The following is an 18,089-nucleotide window of genomic DNA, read 5'->3' on the forward strand; positions in this document are numbered from 1 at the left end:
CTTGAGCAACTAATGACGCTAGCGGAACATTATTAGAATTAACATTAGGCCTACCATTCACAAGCATAGACATAATAGCATCAATCTTATCACTCAAGGAAGAGGTTTCTTCGACAGAATTTACCTTCTTACCTTGTGGAGCTCTTTCCGTGTGCCATTCAGAGTAGTTGATCATCATATTATCAAGAAGCTTTGTTGCTTCACCAAGAGTGATGGACATAAAGGTACCTCCAGCAGCTGAATCCAATAAATTCCGTGAAGAAAAATTTAGTCCTGCATAGAAGGTTTGGATGATCATCCAAGTAGTCAGTCCATGGGTTGGGCAATTTTTAACCAAAGATTTCATTCTTTCCCAAGCTTGAGCAACATGTTCAGTATCTAATTGTTTAAAATTCATTATGCTACTCCTCAAAGATATAATTTTAGCAGGGGGATAATATCTACCAATAAAAGCATCCTTGCATTTAGTCCATGAATCAATACTATTCTTAGGCAGAGATAGCAACCAATCTTTAGCTCTTCCTCTTAATGAGAAAGGAAACAATTTTAGTTTAATAATATCACCATCTACATCTTTATATTTTTGCATTTCACATAGTTCAACAAAATTATTAAGATGGGCAGCAGCATCATCAGAACTAACACCAGAAAATTGCTCTCGCATAACAAGATTCAGTAAAGCAGGTTTAATTTCAAAGAATTCTGCTGTAGTAGCAGGTGGAGCAATAGGTGTGCATAAGAATTTATTATTTGTGGTTGTGAAGTCACACAACTTAGTGTTTTCAGCGTTGGCCATTTTAGCAACAGTAAATAAAACAAACTAGATAAAGTAAATGCAAGTAAACTAATTTTTTTGTGTTTTAGATATAGCAAACAAGATAGCAAATAAAGTAAAACTAGCAACTAATTTTTTTTGTATTTTGATTTAGTGCAGCAAACAAAGTAGTAAATAAAACTAAGCAAGACAAAAACAAAGTAAAGAGATTGAGAAGTGGAGACTCCCCTTGCAGCGTGTCTTGATCTCCCCGGCAACGGCGCCAGAAAAAGAGCTTGATGGCGTGTATTTCACACGTTCGTTGGGCAACCCCAAGAGGAAGGTATGATGCGCACAGTAGCAAGTTTTCCCTCAGAAAGAAACCAAGGTTTATCGAACCAGGAGGAGCCAAGAAGCACGTTGAAGGTTGATGGCGGCGGGATGTAGTGCGGCGCAACACCAGTGATTCCGGTGCCAACGTGGAACCTGCACAACACAACCAAAGTACTTTGCCCCAACGAAACAGTGAGGTTGTCAATCTCACCGGCTTGCTGTAACAAAGAGTTAACCGTATTGTGTGGAAGATGATTGTTTGCGAGAAAACAGTAGAACAAGTATTGCGATGGTAGATTGTATTTCAGTAAAGAGAATTGGACCGGGGTCCACAGTTCACTAGAGGTGTCTCTCCCATAAGACGAACAGCATGTTGGGTGAACAAATTACAGTTGGGCAATTGACAAATAAAGAGAGCATGACCATGCACATACATATCATGATGAGTATAGTGAGATTTAATTGGGCATTACGACAAAGTACATAGACCGTCATCCAACTGCATCTATGCCTAAAAAGTCCACCTTCAGGTTATCTTCCGAACCCCCTCCAGTATTAAGTTGCAAAGCAACAGACAATTGCATTAAGTATGGTGCGTAATGTAATCAACAACTACATCCTTAGACATAGCATCAATGTTTTATCCCTAGTGGCAATAGCACAACACAACCTTAGAACTTTCATCCTTTGTCCCGGTGTCAATGCAGGCATGAACCCACTATCGAGCATAAGTACTCCCTCTTGGAGTTACAAGCATCTACTTGGCCAGAGCATCTACTAGTAACGGAGAGCATGCAAGATCATAAACAACACATAGCATAACTTTGATAATCAACATAACAAGTATTCTCTATTCATCGGATCCCAACAAACGCAACATATAGAATTACAGATAGATGATCTTGATCATGTTAGGCAGCTCACAAGATCCGACAATGATAGCACAATGGGGAGAAGACAACCATCTAGCTACTGCTATGGACCCATAGTCCAGGGGTAGACTACTCACACATCACACCGGAGGCGACCATGGCGGCGTAGAGTCCTCCGGGAGATGATTCCCCTCTCCGGCAGGGTGCCGGAGGCGATCTCCTGGATCCCCCGAGATGGGATCGGCGGCGTCTCTGGAAGGTTTTCCGTATCGTGGTTCTCGGTACTGGGGGTTTCGTCACGGAGACTTTTTATAGGCGGAAGGGCAGGTCAAGAGGCGGCACGGGGGCCCCACACTACAGACCGGCACGGCCAAGGGGGGGGCCGCGCCGCCCTATAGTGTGGCCCCTCCGTGGCCCCTCTTCGTCTCTCCTTCGGACTTCTGGAAGCTTCGTGAGAAAATAGGCCCCTGGGCTTTGATTTCGTCCAATTCCGAGAATATTTCCTTACTAGGATTTCTGAAACCAAAAACAGCAGAAAACAGCAACTGGCACTTCGGTATCTTGTTAATAGGTTAGTTCCAGAAAATGCACGAATATGACATAAAGTGTGCATAAAACATGTAGATAACATCAATAATGTGGCATGGAACATAAGAAATTATCGATACGTCGGAGACGTATCACTTGCGTGATGGCCGCAGATTCCTTCGTGTACATCCTTCAAGATCATCCTTCCTTCTTCGGGCGTCACGCATCTTTGTAGTACTCCCAAAATACTTCGTTTGTATAACTCCCCTTTAACCACAGTAAAGGCCTTCGATAGCCTGATAACTCGCCTTGCTTCCACTGGATCATCGGGTATCTCTTGCTTTAGGATGTATGATATATAAACCTGCATCCAAGGTATCTGCACCATCATCACCAAGTCTTGTTCCTCTTCTTCTTCTTCCTCTGGTGCTTCTTTGGTAGCCCCCGAGGGTTTCTTGTCTTTCTCCTTCTTTTTTGGTTTTGTCGACTTCGTAGATCTCTCTGCTATCTCTTCCCAAAATACGCCTGGTGGAATTGCAAGGCATTGTGACCCGATGTTTGCGAGAACGTCGGCTTCATCATTGCTCAGCCTGCTGATGTGATTTACTTCGCATCCATCAAACAACTTTTCAAGCTCATTGTACACTTCTTTGTATGCTATCATACTATCATTGACTGCATCACATTGGTTCATGACTTGTTGAGCCACCAACTGCGAGTCGCCAAAGATTTTTAGTCGAGTTGCGCCACAAGCTTTCGCCATCTTCATCCCGTGTATTAGAGCTTCGTATTCTGCCTCATTGTTAGATGCGTTTGGGAACGTCATCCTCAAGACGTACTTCAGCTTGTCGCCCTCAGGTGATATTAGTATCACGCCTGCTCCAGCTCCCTCTAATCTCTTGGACCCGTCAAAGTTCATAGTCCAAGTTCTCGATAAATCCGGTGGTCCTGTATTTTGTAACTCCATCCACTCTGCGATGAAGTCTGGTAGAATCTGCGACTTTATTGCCTTTCTTTTTTCATACGTGATGTCCCGAGGGGAAAGTTCTATTCCCCAAAGGGAGACACGACCCGTAGCTTCTGGACTGTTGAGTATATTGGACAAGGGCGCCTCATTGACCACTATTATCGGATGTGCCGAAAAATAGTGCCGCAATTTTCTTGCGGTTGTAAACACTCCATATGCTAGCTTTTGATACTGAGGATACCTCTGTTTTGAAGGCGATAAAACTTCGCTGACGAAGTATACCGGCCTCTGCACTCCATGAAGTTTTCCTTCTTCCTCTCTTTCAACGACAAGTACTGTGCTTACCACCTGAGGTGTGGCCGCAATGTATAACAACAAAGGTTCCTTCTCTTTCGGCGCCACCAAGATTGGTGGTGTCGAAATTTTGCGTTTGAGATCCTCAAAGGCTCTGTCTGCTTCTTTGTTCCACTAGAACTTCTCTCCCTGCTTGATCAAGGCATAAAATGGTAACGTCTTTTCCCCCAACCTGGCGACGAATCTGCTTAAAGCTGCGACTCGCCCGGTTAGCTGATGTATTTCTTTTAACTTTGTTGGCTTTCTCATTGTTACGATGGCCTGGATTTTATCGGGATTTGCTTCAATCCCTCTTGCTGAAACTAAGAACCCGAGAAGTTCTCCTGCAGGAACGCCAAAAGAACACTTTGTCGGGTTCAGCTTGAGACAGAATTTATCGAGATTGTCGAAAGTTTCCTTCAAGTCCTCGATTAGCGTGTCCCCCTTTTTTGACGTTATGACGACGTCGTCGATGTATACTTGTACGTTTTTCCCGATCTGTGTTGCTAGGCACTTCTGCATCATCCGCTGATATGTTGCTCCCGCGTTTTTCAAACCAAAGGGCATTGTTCGATAGCAAAACACGCCATAAGGTGTGATGAACGCTGTTTTGACTTCATCTTCTTCTTTTAATCTGATCTGGTTATAACCAGAATAAGCATTCAGGAAGGAAAGACGTTCACATCCTGCCGTGGAATCGATAATTTGATCGATCCTCGGGAGGGGAAAGTGATCCTTTGGACAATGTTTATTGAGACACGTGAAGTCGACGCACATGCGAAGGACTTTCGTGTTTTTCTTCGGCACCATCACTGGGTTAGCTACCCACGTGGCTTCTGTGTGTAACTCCTTGATGAAACCAGCTTCTCTGAGTCTATCAATTTCTGATAGCATAGCCTTGCGATTTGGTTCCGAAAAACGCCGCAAGGGTTGTTTGATTGGTCTCGCTATTGGATCCAAGTTTAGGTGGTGCTCGGCAAGTTCCCTGGGTACTCCTGGCATGTCAGCTGGACACCATGCGAAGATTTTCCAGTGCTCACGGAGGAACCCGACGAGCGCGCTTTCCTATGCGAGGTCCATATTTGTCGCGATGGACGTCGTCTTCTTCGGATCTGTCGGGTGGATCTGTACTTCCTTTGAATCCTTTGCAGTATTAAAAGTTGATTCCTTATTAGGCCTCCCTACATCTGGCAACACATCATAGTCGGTTGTAAGCCTTGATGCCATGTACTCTGCTTGCATCCCGAAGGTTTCTGAGAGTCGATGAAAATCCTTGTCACATTTATCGGCTAGCGCGAAGCTCCCTTTCACTGTAATTGACCCTTTAGGTCCAGGCATCCTCCACAACAAGTATGTGTAATGTGGTACCGCCATAAATCTGGCATATGCTGGGCGCCCCAACAAAGCGTGGTACTGTGACGGGAAATCCACCACTTCAAACTCCAGCCTCTCTATCCTGTAGTTTTCTCGAGTGCCAAACTGAACGTCGAGATTGATCTTCCCCAATGGGTAGCTTGGTTTTTCTGGTGTGATGCCGTGGAAACGTGTGTCCGTTGGCTTCAGGTTTGCCAAGGATATGTTCATCTTCCTTACTGTATCTGCGTACATAAGGTTTAGACTACTACCTCCATCAATGAATACTCGAGATACATCGAATCCTGCAATTACTGCTGGTAAAATAAGTGTTGACTGCCCTGGTCGAGGAACTTGCTGCGGGTGATCCGCAATTGTGAAGCCAATATCCTGTCCCGACCAATTGAGGTACTCGACTGTTGGTGGAGGCATCTTCTCTGCCATGAACACCTGTCGCGAAATTACCTTCTGCGCTCTATTGGATGGCCTGCCTTTCTGAATCATCGAGACCGCTCCGTGGGAGTTGGGATCAATGTAAGGTGGTGGTGCTGGTGCTGCCGCAATTCTGAGCTGATGTCGATTTTCGTCCGTAATTGCGGGAGGAGGTGGTAGGTGGATCTCACTCCTAGGTCCCTGAGGGTTTCGACTCGCTGCCTGATTATTGGCTTGTCCGGTGAATCTCATCATTGCTTAAAAGTTCCGGCAATCCTTCTGCAACTGCCCCGACTGCCTCTTCCCATTATTGTCGAAATAGAAATGCATCTGGCACGGGCCGTTCATCATATCCTCAGGGGACACGAAGGGTCTCTGAGACCTAGGCCCATTGTTTGGCTTGTTGTTTCGGGAATCGTCTCTATTGTCGCCTCGCTGCTCGTTGCTCCTTTGATACTCATCTCTATTGTTTCCTCCAGCGCTCGCTCGAAACCCAGCCGAAATTTCGCCAGGTGCATCATAACCCGAAAATTGTCGAGAAAATCGTCGTTTATTTTGAAAATTTCGACTGCGGTCCTCCTCTGGTGACCTGTGTCGTTTATTATGCACGGCATCCTCGCCATCTGCCCATCTATTTGCTATTTCCATTAATGCTGATACTATCCTTGGGTTAGTTCTTCCCAAGTCCTCCACAAAATCTCCTCGTCGAACTCCTGCAACAAACGCGTCTATCGCTCTCTCGTCAGATATATTTTCTGCCGAGTTTTTGATAATGTTCCACCTTTGGATGTACTTCCTCATTGATTCATCATGCTTCTGTCGACATGATCTCAATTCCTCGAGTGTCGCAGGCTTTTTGCAAGTTGATCGGAAGTTCTTGACAAACACATCCTCAAAATTGTCCCAGCTGTCGATGAAACCTGGGGGAAGTTTCTTTATCCAAGACCTCGCAGCTCCGCTCAAGTGTACTTGGATGCTTTGCATGGCTGTTGCTCTGGTTCCTCCTATCAGCTTCACCATCTCGAGGTAATCGATTAACCAATCCTCTGGATCTTGAAGGCCGTCGAACTTTTTGAAGTTATCGGGTAACTTGAATCCTGATGGGACTCGAGTTTTTCGGACCCGTCGGGTAAAACATGGGAGTCCACACATATCTTCTTCGGTGAGTTCTGGTGAACGCCGATGTTCTCTTCTCTCTTGTCGCGCTCTACCTACCCTGGCCTGGGCCGCCGTATCTCTGACGCCACTTGCTCCTGGTGGATCTTGCACTGCTGCAGTAGGTCTCAGACTATTTTGTCTTGCAGGTACTTCGGGAGGTGTGGCTGCGAATGCTGCTCCCATGGCTCCACATCCTGCCATGGCCATGTTGTACAACGCCTCTCTTGGATCTCCGGGAGGTGGCCTAGACGCGAGGATAAAGGCTTGTGTCGCCATATACCCAGCTTCTGGTGTTTTGGGAATAATGTTCCCTCTCGTATCTATCGACATAAAAGACATGTCGAGGTTTTGAACTAAAGTCTCTCTTTCAGCTTCAGGTATATTTTGCAGCCGAGATCTTGCTCTCCTTTGAGCTTCCCTGTGACTATCTCCCGAAGTTCCTGATTGTCGACTCAACTCCGCTCTTCGCCTGCTTGATGCTAAAGCTGCCTCCCTTCTCCTGTTTAAAGCCGCTGTCTGTTTTTCTAACTCTCTTGCAGCTCGAGCGAGCCTATATTGGTAAGCCTGCAATTCTTCAGTCGTAGCAGTTGTCGCCATTGGTTTTGAACCATCCATAGCTCTTGCGGCTCTATCCCATGCTGATTGTGGGAGTTGAATCCTGATTCGTGGTGTAGGCCCGACATATTTAGTGCCCAAACCTCGCCTTAAGTCAGAGGGATCGACGTATGGATTTCCCGAATCGTCGAAAGCCTCCGACGTTTCCTGCTGATCGCGACTTACTTCGCCAATGGCGTAGATTTGATGATATTTTGGATTCTGCACCTTGCTGGTTTTGGTGACACCATCATAGAGATTGGTGAAGACCTTTCCAACAGTGATGGAATTGTCGATGAAGTCGAAGCTGTCGATGCTACTCGAGTCATCGCTTATATAGGAGTCCGCGGATGACTCGAAGGACATGTCGTTGAAGATCTTGGCGAGTTTTTCGCTTGCTCTGGTGCTGATGAAGCGTGGCGATGAAATCTCTTCGTCGCCTGACTCGATGGATGATGCTGAGCTTGAAAAATCGGGATCGACCGCCGATAATCCCGACGAAATCGGAACTTCGAGACGGTACGCTCCTTCTTTCTCGACGCGGAAGTGAAACCTTCCGAACGTCACCTCCATGGGCTCCTCCAGATACGCACATGCATCCAAACGGGAGGGCGGGTGAGGAACAAAATCAACGAGACCAGTTTCGATCTGTTTACCTCTGTCCATGATGTTGCTTGCTATCGACGAAGTCGACGATATTGAACGTGCCATCGAGATCAGCTCCTTGTCGCCTCTAAATCCCACAGACGGCGCCAATTGACAAGGTATGAACTTGTCAATGCCTACGAGTAGTAGACTAGGGTTTCGTTGGATGTAGAGGGCAAGTAGATCTCGAAGGTTTCAGCCGAAAAGTACTCGACAATGCAAAAGCTAGGGTTTGAGAAAACAACGATTCGATCCTTTCTTTGTCCCTCGACTCCCCCTTATATAGGAGGCGGAGCCGAGGGATTCGTGGTACACAAGTTTACAGAGTCCGGGAGGGTTTCTGACCCATCCCGCAAGATTACAAATTACACTTCCTATTACAACTCTAGCTTTCCATAATAACATCTTGGGCTTCCGAATCTTCTTATTCTTCGATACGTGGACCTTCAGTAATCCCCGGGTACTATCTTCGGCAGGCCCATTGGGGATGCCTATGTCATTCAGCTAGTTAGTAACAGCAGAACATGGGAGTATGCCTCGGGTCTTCTGATCCCTTGGCGAGGAGAAACGGCGAGGAGTTGCGTCCTATTGCCTTGATTTTTTGCAATTTGTTCTATTTGTGGCACGAGGTGGTGCATCAGATTTTTTTTCTAAAAGGAGGTTGAGACACACAGCCTCTACAGCGAAAAGATGCATACGAACTTTATTATAAAGTTATTCAACAATGGTCATGCAAGAACTACAGGCCCACCCGTCTCCACTGGATCTCTTCCTGGGGGTACCCCTTCATTTCGGGTTAAGAAGATGGGAAAACGCCTTTCTCTCTATCAAAACAACGTGTTCCAAGGCGTGAAGTGGGAGAGAGGGGATGTGCTGATTGAGGTTTTAAATAAGACGACCTTTGCATTTTATATTTGGATCTTTTTCGTATTTCAAAATAGTGAAAAAGTAAAATAAGAGGTGTTAAGCTTTTTATCATTCTGGCATCGAGCTATTTTGTCGCAGGACCTCCCCAACAGTATCGTCATCGCAGTAGAATTTGCAGAAGGCACTAGGGGTATTGCTCTTAATTTGGAATCCAAAAATGTTGGCATTGTATTAATGGGCGATGGGTTGATGATACAAGAGGGAAGTGTTGTAAAAGCAACAGGAAGAATTGCTCAGATACCCGTGAGCGAGGCTTACTTGGGTCGTGTTATAAATGCTTTGGCTAAACCTATTGATGTGAAAGGGGAAGAATTTCATTAGTTTTCATAATATCTAATAAATAGAAATATAGATATAGTTGATAATCTAGTATAAAAGAAGGAAAACATTCTTTGAATAATCAAGATTCATAATTAATCCTTGTCTTGTTTGTTGGATTAGGTCTAACTTTGTTGAAAAAATTTTGTTTATAAGAAAGGAATGAGAGAGATATGGGTTAGAAATCCAATTTCTCCCTTTTTTCTTTATCTTTTATTTCTATAGATCAGAGATCTGACATTTTATTTTATGGAATGGAAGAAAATCAAAAGGATTTAGTTCATATTCGCGAAGTCCTAAATTTTTGGGCCGAGCTGGATTTGAACCAGTGTAGACATATCGTGGCGAACTTTATTATAAACATATTCAACAATGGTCATGCAAGAAACAACCTGAATGGTGGCGCTTTGGTTTGCCTCCTATTATAATTTTCCAGATTTCTCATTGCATAGAGAGGAACACGCAACCCTGTGGGCTATTAAAATATATAATTGCAACTTTGTTTCATTATGAAATTTTGCTTCATCCATTATCCCTATTATTGTGTGTGTTTTGTGTCGCTGTAGAATTGCAAAGCACTGGCGTGCGCTATCTACAATATGATGTATGGATCTTGAAATGATTTACACTTATGGGTAAGATAAAAAAACACATCTCGCATATTAGAATATAAGGAGTAAATAGGCTTATTTATTTCTTTTAAGTAATATAGAAATATACAAATCCTTATTTTCTCAATCATAATTGTTGAGAAAAGAATAATCAAGTGGTAAAAGGCACAACTACAATAGATTGGATGATACAAGTTTTCTTAGACAAGATAATTGGTGATGTTGTCGGTGAATGAAACCATACCAACACTCATATACCCACCACGCCATTGTCTAGAAGCGAATAGGATTGACAAACATGCGCCTAATCGTCCCGTCAAGGCCACTGCTGAATGTAAAAGCATCCTTCTGGTTGGCATACATGAACCACATGCTGATTGATACATTCGCGACTCGTTGTACCGCAGGAAGTAGCTCAGCGAGATCAAAGCGTGCTTGGTTCGTAGTCTTCCATGCATCTTCAATCATAGAAACTATCTTGGCAATGGCGACATCACCTGCCACACCATGCTCACTAATGTAACACTCCACTGAACTTGCCACATCATTTTTGTTCTTTCCACGCTGTGAAAACACATATGCTTCATGAGATGTGTTACCAGAAGATAGAAAGTATATGGGTGATAATCTTGGAGATTTAATTTGTACCTTAAACGAAGTAAGGTCATTCATTAATCGTGTCACCACTGCAGAAGCCTTGACAGCATCTGTGCAGCCGAGAGCCCATTCGAGTGCCTCCTTGGTAACAGTATCACCCATACCAACAAACAACCCAACACATGCCAGCGGTGCGCCGGAGCATATACTAGATACCTTCACTTGGTCATTAAATCTCGGTTTGTAATTCTGGTGAGACCATTCGGCTTCTTGGAGATAGTTAATTGATAATATTTGAAACTACAGATGGAATAAAAAAATTACTAATGTTAATGTAGACCATGTATATGGGTCTAGACAATAACCTTTGTATTTCAAATATACATGTATACTTTAAGTGTTACAATATAGAATCAGATTCGATACCCACGTGGGATTATACCTTAAGGGAGCCCTGATGTATGTAGTGATTTCTAGTGAAACTTCCACATCATATTGAAATATATGGTTTCTACATCTAAAAAGTGTTACATGTTTATATATCTAGCATTAAATTTTGTAAATCAGAGATCTTTGAATGGAAATAACTCTCCATCAATTATCATCATGTAAGTTCCAGGCACAGTTCGTGTTACGAGAGTAATGAAAATAAAAACAAAACATAGCACAAATGAATTTAAATTTTGTGGTTGTGAGATGCAAGTGACGTACCGCTTTTATGCTAAAAGAGACACGATACTTCTCATCTGGTTTCAACTCCTCCTCAAAATCTTTAAATGTGCTTATCAGCTTGAGGTAGAACTTCTTGAGATACTCTGGTAGAAGAGAAATGGCACTCTCCTCCCATCTGTATGAAAATTATTTAGTTCAACCTTTGAATGAAATTATGTGAATGCATGTTTCATTCCAAAATTAAGAAGATAAAGCAACATAAAAAAATATCAACCTTTGTATAGCTTCATTGAGTTGTCTACACTCCACCAAAGTAGCACGCACATCATAAGTGTCATCCGTCATGATTATTATTGCGACTATTTTTGCTAGAATAATTCTTGCACGCGAATATTCTTTCTCATAGTATGCCATGTATGACCACAAGTAGCACTCAACTACACGGTCCCGTGAGTAAGTTAACCCCACTTCTCTGTAAAGATCTCTCCACCACCTGCAATTGACTTTTTATTATTGTATGTAAAAGAAATTTCGCTTGGTTCACTTATGAGATGTATGCATTGAGAGATGTCCCAGAGTTATTACACATGAATTCGATGGATGATACTAAGCTTGCATCACAGCTTGAACATTGAAGAATTAAACTATATGTTTTCTAGATAGCTTATTAAAATATTGTGTTAAGAGAGTTTACTTCTCCCATAAATATGCATGATTGTCCAATTAGTAAAACAGACATGTGCATAGTCTCTCTCACATTTAAGCTTCGAAATGAACTATATATCAGGATAATTAAGTGGAAAATGTAGATGAAAATTACTTGTGTTATACAATACCCACCCATGTTTATGCCTAGTTGCGCACTTGATTGGTTGAGCCTAAATAGTTCAGATATTTCTACCCCCTGTCCAAGATGGTGTAGGACATCCACACGGTTTTCAAGATGGTACTTTTACTTTCGTATTTGGGATCCTAGTAAACCATTTCTAATAGATGATCAATAATAGAGTTATTAGTTGGTAATATTGCTATTAATGACCTCCATTTTAGATTGGAGGTAGTAGTACTTCTTAGTGCTTCAACAATGAAAGTTTTCAACAAAAAAAACTGAAAAGATCCTTACAATATTTAGTATCCTAATATCAAAGAAACAAAACTCTTCACAACTTTTCTATGTCAAATATTAGTGTTACCTCGAAAGAGCCTTGAGCTCCTTCAAGTGGAGGCGTTGCAGAAGGTTAAAATCCAGTTTTGCTAATTCTAGAATTGAAGAATTGTGCATCGGCTCGTCTTGGTATTCTGACATATAATGCAGCGCCTCTACTCTCTTCAAGGTCCTAGGGAGTGGTAAGTGAAGAGAACGCCTCACTTGCGCAGCCAATGGGGGCTTGAGGTCACTTTCCATCGACTCAAGGTGTTGCTTTGCAAACAAGATACTTTCTTCCAGTCGTGTCTCTCCATGAGTTAAAAGATATGATGCGTTGTATAAACTTAGGAGCCCCCTTGGGTCATTACTTATGCCAACATTGAACGCCCCATCTTCGTCTTTGAACTTGTTGAATACATCTGCAAGATATATATGATACATCTGATGAGCATATTAGGTAGTCTATGATGGCTCTTGTCTCATATGTTTTATAAGTATTTTATGTGAGTAACACAAGGATATCCCAGACAAAGTTGATTAAGATAGGGCCCTTAAGATTATGATGTGAGTCGTGATGTTTCAGTATTAGTACTAGTAATCACATGACTCTGTATGATAGCTCACATATAGTAAAATTATCAATTTTAAGAAAAAACTAATAAATATACATGTAAAACTAGAAGATTAATTACAGAGAATACCAAATGCATTCTGTTAGGGGGTTTGGTTCTTAGTATATACCTGGAGATACCCAGAGTCCATGCTGCCTCAGTAAGCGGAATCGAAGAGCGACCTCATGAAGGTTGGAGCTATTGGATTCAGAAGCATGTATGCTCCTTAATATGATGATCTATACTTAGATGTTGGAGAGTGTCCACAAGGTTCAGTTTATCAACTATAGTACTGCAAGCCTCAAGTACCCCAAGCACCTTCTCCTTCAATTGATTGGACCTATCTGTCATCCATTCCTCAGACATCTACATGCATACCAAAATATAAGTTTCATAGTGTTAACTAAAGTCTTATGTAGTATGATGACGTTATTTAACTGTGTGTTAAGAGTAGACAATAACAGTGTTTGTCCGCATGATGTTTCTCGAATCAGGTTGCACCCATCAATTGTTACTGAATATAATCTTACAAATATGGGGAGCTATTTGGAAAACATTCAAAAGACATAATGTCATGTTCAAACATAAATAAGAACGGTTGGTAGTAACACAAACAACTTTCAGGCATAGATGTCACTACTTAGTATTCCTCATCAACACATTTCGGATTTGCCACAACAAGCTGACCGAAAAATAATAAATCAGGTACTGATATACATACACAAAAATATACCTGTAATGTTTCTGGACTGTAGTCGATGAAGAAGTCACCCCATACTGTGGGATGAAACACAGGTGCCGTATTTGGAACGGTTGCGCCCTGGGAATAAGACATGGCAATGTATGATGTACCGGTGATGGATTGTTGCTGCAGTAATCTCTACTAGCTTAGTAGCTTTGAAAGAACGTGGAAACAGAACATGGCCTTATATAGGCAAGTACATACTCCTGAACAGGGGTTAAAAAACCTAAAATAAAGGTGCATCCAGCAGATTGCATCTTTGAACTTTAAAGAACTATTGTGTGTCAGGGCCACACATGGCACATACATGATATTCAAAGCAAAGGGCAGAAGGCATAAACATGCATGTGTGCATATATCACCAGTCAGGAAGCTAGTGGGATACCGTTGACATCACTAACCGCTAGATGGCAGAAGCCTAATAAACGTGTGTGCGAACCAATTGATTAAAACGTGTGTTAACCCTTTGATGAACTGTCTATATTTTATGCAGCTTAACTAGCACCAAAGTGGAAAAAAAAATCAGATCTAAAGCATCTCAAAGTTCAGAGCATTTTCAGCAGGTTCCCCCAAACCGTACCCCAAATTAAACGGCGCCGGATTGAGCGTTTGGGGGACGTGTTTTGTTGTGCCGCGTTTGGGGGACGCCGCTTACCAGTCGCGTCTCCCAAACAAAATTTCGGAAATTTTAAACTTGAGCGAGATTCGATTAAATTCGTACAAACTTGCTATATATTACATAGATTCGAACGAAATTCGATTAAATTTAAACTAAACCTAATCTAGAAGTACTTGCGGTGCCCGGAAGCATCGTAGTACTGGTGGAAGTTGTACATGTCGTCGGTGAAGACCTCCCGCTTGACGCGCTCGTCGGGCTCGTCCTTCACCAGGCCGCTTGGTCCTGCCTCGCCGTCGTCGGTGAGGTCCACGAGCGGCTTGCCGGTGTCGCGGATGGACATGGCGATCGCTGTGTCGAGGTCGCCCCTTCAGGCGTCCTTGCCGTTCAGCGACGCCAAGAACGCCGCTCGCAGCCCTGGGCAGTCCTCGGGGTCGTCGCTGCTGGCGATAAGCCGCTGCTGCCGCTCGTACTCCGCCAGCCGCGCCGCCTTCGCCGCTTCATCCTCGTCCTGCTCCTCCTTCACCTCCGGCTTCGGGATGAGGAGGGCGCCACCGCGCCTCTCTTGCTACCGCCGGCTGCCGCTGCGCCTGGGATTGACGGGCGTCGCCGGCTCCTCCTTCACCACGCGATTGGGGACGGTGTAGGGCGTGGAGCGGTACGATGAGGACGGCGTCGATCGGGCCGGTCCTGAGGAGGAAGAGTTGGAGGAGGACGTACTCGTCCTCCTCGGCTGCCATGCGCTGCGGGAGACGGTGACGGTGAGGACGGTGCCTCCAACCTTGGAGCGCCGTTGTGGATGCCGTGGATGACGTTTTCCAGGGTGCGCCCCGGAACGCCTCAAAACAGGGCGCGCCCTTCCCTATTCCAGCTGTTCGGCCCACCGACGAGGCCGGTGATGATGCGCATCTCCATGTCGTACTTCGCCTGGAAGTAGGTGCCCCACCAGGCGTCGTTGTTTTTGGCCCAAGTCGGATCGGCCCGGTCCTCTGCGTCGAGTTCAGCCCACCGGGCCCTGATGGCGTCCTTCCAGCGCTCCGTGCTCGACGGCGGCGGGACGCCTATGCCGTTCACGGCCAACTTCCAGTCGCCGCTGCTTGGCAGGCGCATGTCCGGCGGGACGGGATATCCAGCGTGGTACAACGCCCACGCCTCCTTGATGGTGAGGCTGCCGCGGCCGAAGCCGTTCGCCGCGGAGATCTTGCGGGAGGACGACGACATTGCTTGGAACGGCGAGGAGAAGATCTGGGGGCGGCGAGGAGAAGATCTGGGAGCAGCGAGAGATTGAGATGAACCGCAGGGCCTCTTAATGTACCGCGGCGGCAGTGGGTGGTTGCACGCAATAACGCCGACGCGGACGGCCACGCGGCCATGCACAACGAGACACATCCCTACGTTGGCTGGGAAAACTGGGACGCCATTAACGTCGCTTGACCAAAGGTAGACGACGGGGTTTTAGGCTTCCGAGTCGCTGACGCATCGGTCCCGCCACGTCTCGCCTCGCTTTTCGTTGTGTCCGGCGTGCCCGGAGCGTCCCCTGTGGGACGGAGACGGGCTCGGGCGCCGGACACTGTATCAGGCCGCACCGACAAAAAAAGAGTTTAGGGGACGCGGCTGGGATCGTTTTTTTTATCCGGCGCGCCTCAAATCGCTTTGGGGGACTGCGATTGGAGATGCTCTTAGTGACATGATTTCAGGCGTGAAGCATCTCCAAACTTAGTGCCATGAAAGTGTTCCACCGACAGAAACCACATGCATCGCTGGATGCCTCATTTTGTAAATCTGGGCACGTCATGAAGAGGTCGTCTAATGAAATTTTGTATGGAGACACGTCAATTTAAAATGTGTCACCGTGTTATGTGTGCGAGCATGACCCTTCACATCTGAAACTAGTTCAGTTAGCACGGCTCACTGCGCACCACCTGTAGATTCTTTAAACTAGTGGTTGGGCTGCCCCTTGGGGCAGCTCCTCGCTGCACAGTGGCGGCACAATCGATGTCCAATCTCACTTGGTCTTCCTCCACGCGCCACAATAGGAAAACGACTTACTTGTAATAGAAACGTAAATGAACAATTAAACAACATATGTACATCAAAAGAAAGATTCAAGCTAGAATTTATTAATCTGCCACCCATCATGGTATCAGTGAATTCACACAAAAAAAGTACACTTGGAGATCATTTTAGGACACCCCACACGGAAAAAAAAAGCACTTGAGCACACTGCTTATACAGAGGAAGTCACTCCTACTCCACCTAGGCAATTTTGTCTGAGGCATAAATAAGTAAGAGGAATTGGTGAAAATAAATCCAAGTCAAGCAAAGATAAAGCGCACATTATATAAATGAATGCTTTAAAAACTTGCAAGTTTGCTAGTGTAGCAACACAAATAGGAAAAACAGTACATATATTTTTCCTATGTCGCATACTTGTGAAAAGGGAGCATTGTGATTAGTTGCCACGAGACAGAGGCACTCCATTAGAACATGACATAGATTAAGAGCTGTGAGGGCACATCACCATAAGAACTCCCGTTGGCTGCCGAAAGGATCACACAAGGTTTGAGCATGGGTACTCAGATCACAGATGCACAAAGTCATCGTAAATGCAAAGGTAGCCTCCATACTCCATAGTGAACTTAAGTAATCTCGACAGAAGTTTATTGAACTGCATCCCGTGCTGTGGAAATTCGATCACCAGGACTCTACAGAACCGAAAGATAAATTAACACATTAGAAAGACTGCATTCCAAGCATTTTTATAACAGCTATTGAACTAAAGTAGCACGTCTATTTCAAGATTCAGTGCAGCAACAAGAATGTAGCCATTTTCAAATATACAAACCTGGAAGCACCATATTAAGGATATCTAGATATTTTTTCGACTAACACTTTTGCAGCTTCTTTACTCGTTAAATTTAATTTTGCCGGCAAATGAAGCAAAGGTAGTATGGTTATTTTAAAAGGATGAATGTAGCTACGTAACAGAACCAACCATATAAGCAATTCATGCTTTTTACCAGAATGTGAATTTCAGCAATGTATAAACCAGGAGAAACGCAAGTAAAGGACTCAACTATCCATTCGAAAATAGCATATGTGATCTAACATAACTATGATCTAACATAAATATATGATTCACCAAGCTAATTAATGATAGAATATGCAAACTAAGCCATGGTTTTCACAAGTGTACGTCATCTAAAAATTCTTTCCATACGAACCAGCAAAAGTTGGAGAAAAAATTAGATACTCGATGCTAGTTGAGAGATAATCATACCAGGTGAAAAATATATAACTGTCCACAATTCCTTACACAATGCTAGGTGAGAGATAATCATACCAAGAATTTGGCTATACTTGCAGAAAAACAAAGCACTACAATAGCACAAATCCACCGTGTGTTATCCAACTAAATGTCCTTTTTTATACATTGTTTGCTGCAAAAATATAGGGCATCTTTCAGTTCCTTTATGGAAATGGGAACGTTTTTATTGAATGACGAAAGAAACAAAGAATATGATAGATGGTAGACAGTAAACATTCAAAGACTAACCCAAATGTAGGGAACCTAAATGTTCAAGGTCAGAACAAGAATGCATAGCTTAGTCTCTATCTCTAACTACACTTATCTCTAGTCAAATTACTTACTCGTGGTCAAACTTCCCGCTCGGTCACCCATCCTCCCACTACTCCACCTCTAGCACGCTTAACTTCCGAGTTCCATTCCGTCCCGCATCCAAGTGCTACGCGCACATGTATGTGATACTAGTATCATATCAATCATATTAACATGTTGGTCGAAGTCACATTTTTTTATTGTTTGAATTTCAAATAATTTTTTTCATAAACAAAAATAATGATGTAATAATAACCGTG

General features: G+C 43.9%; 1 long non-coding RNA gene and 1 pseudogene across 1 annotated transcript; both read right to left on the bottom strand.

Moving 5' to 3' along the window:
- Positions 1-10,098: 10,098 nt before the first annotated feature.
- On the bottom strand, positions 10,099-13,218 carry LOC127313534 (tau-cadinol synthase-like; annotated as a pseudogene).
- A 3,338-nt stretch (positions 13,219-16,556) lies between these two features.
- Positions 16,557-17,812, bottom strand: LOC127313533 (uncharacterized). Its single transcript, XR_007859061.1, has 2 exons — positions 17,491-17,812; positions 16,557-16,915 (listed from the first exon to the last, which is right to left on the bottom strand). It is a non-coding gene; the product is annotated as an uncharacterized lncRNA (long non-coding RNA).
- Between the last annotated feature and the right edge of the window lie 277 nt (positions 17,813-18,089).

This window comes from Lolium perenne, chromosome 7 (assembly GCF_019359855.2).
Source record: "Lolium perenne isolate Kyuss_39 chromosome 7, Kyuss_2.0, whole genome shotgun sequence".
NCBI classification, from domain to species: domain Eukaryota; kingdom Viridiplantae; phylum Streptophyta; class Magnoliopsida; order Poales; family Poaceae; genus Lolium; species Lolium perenne.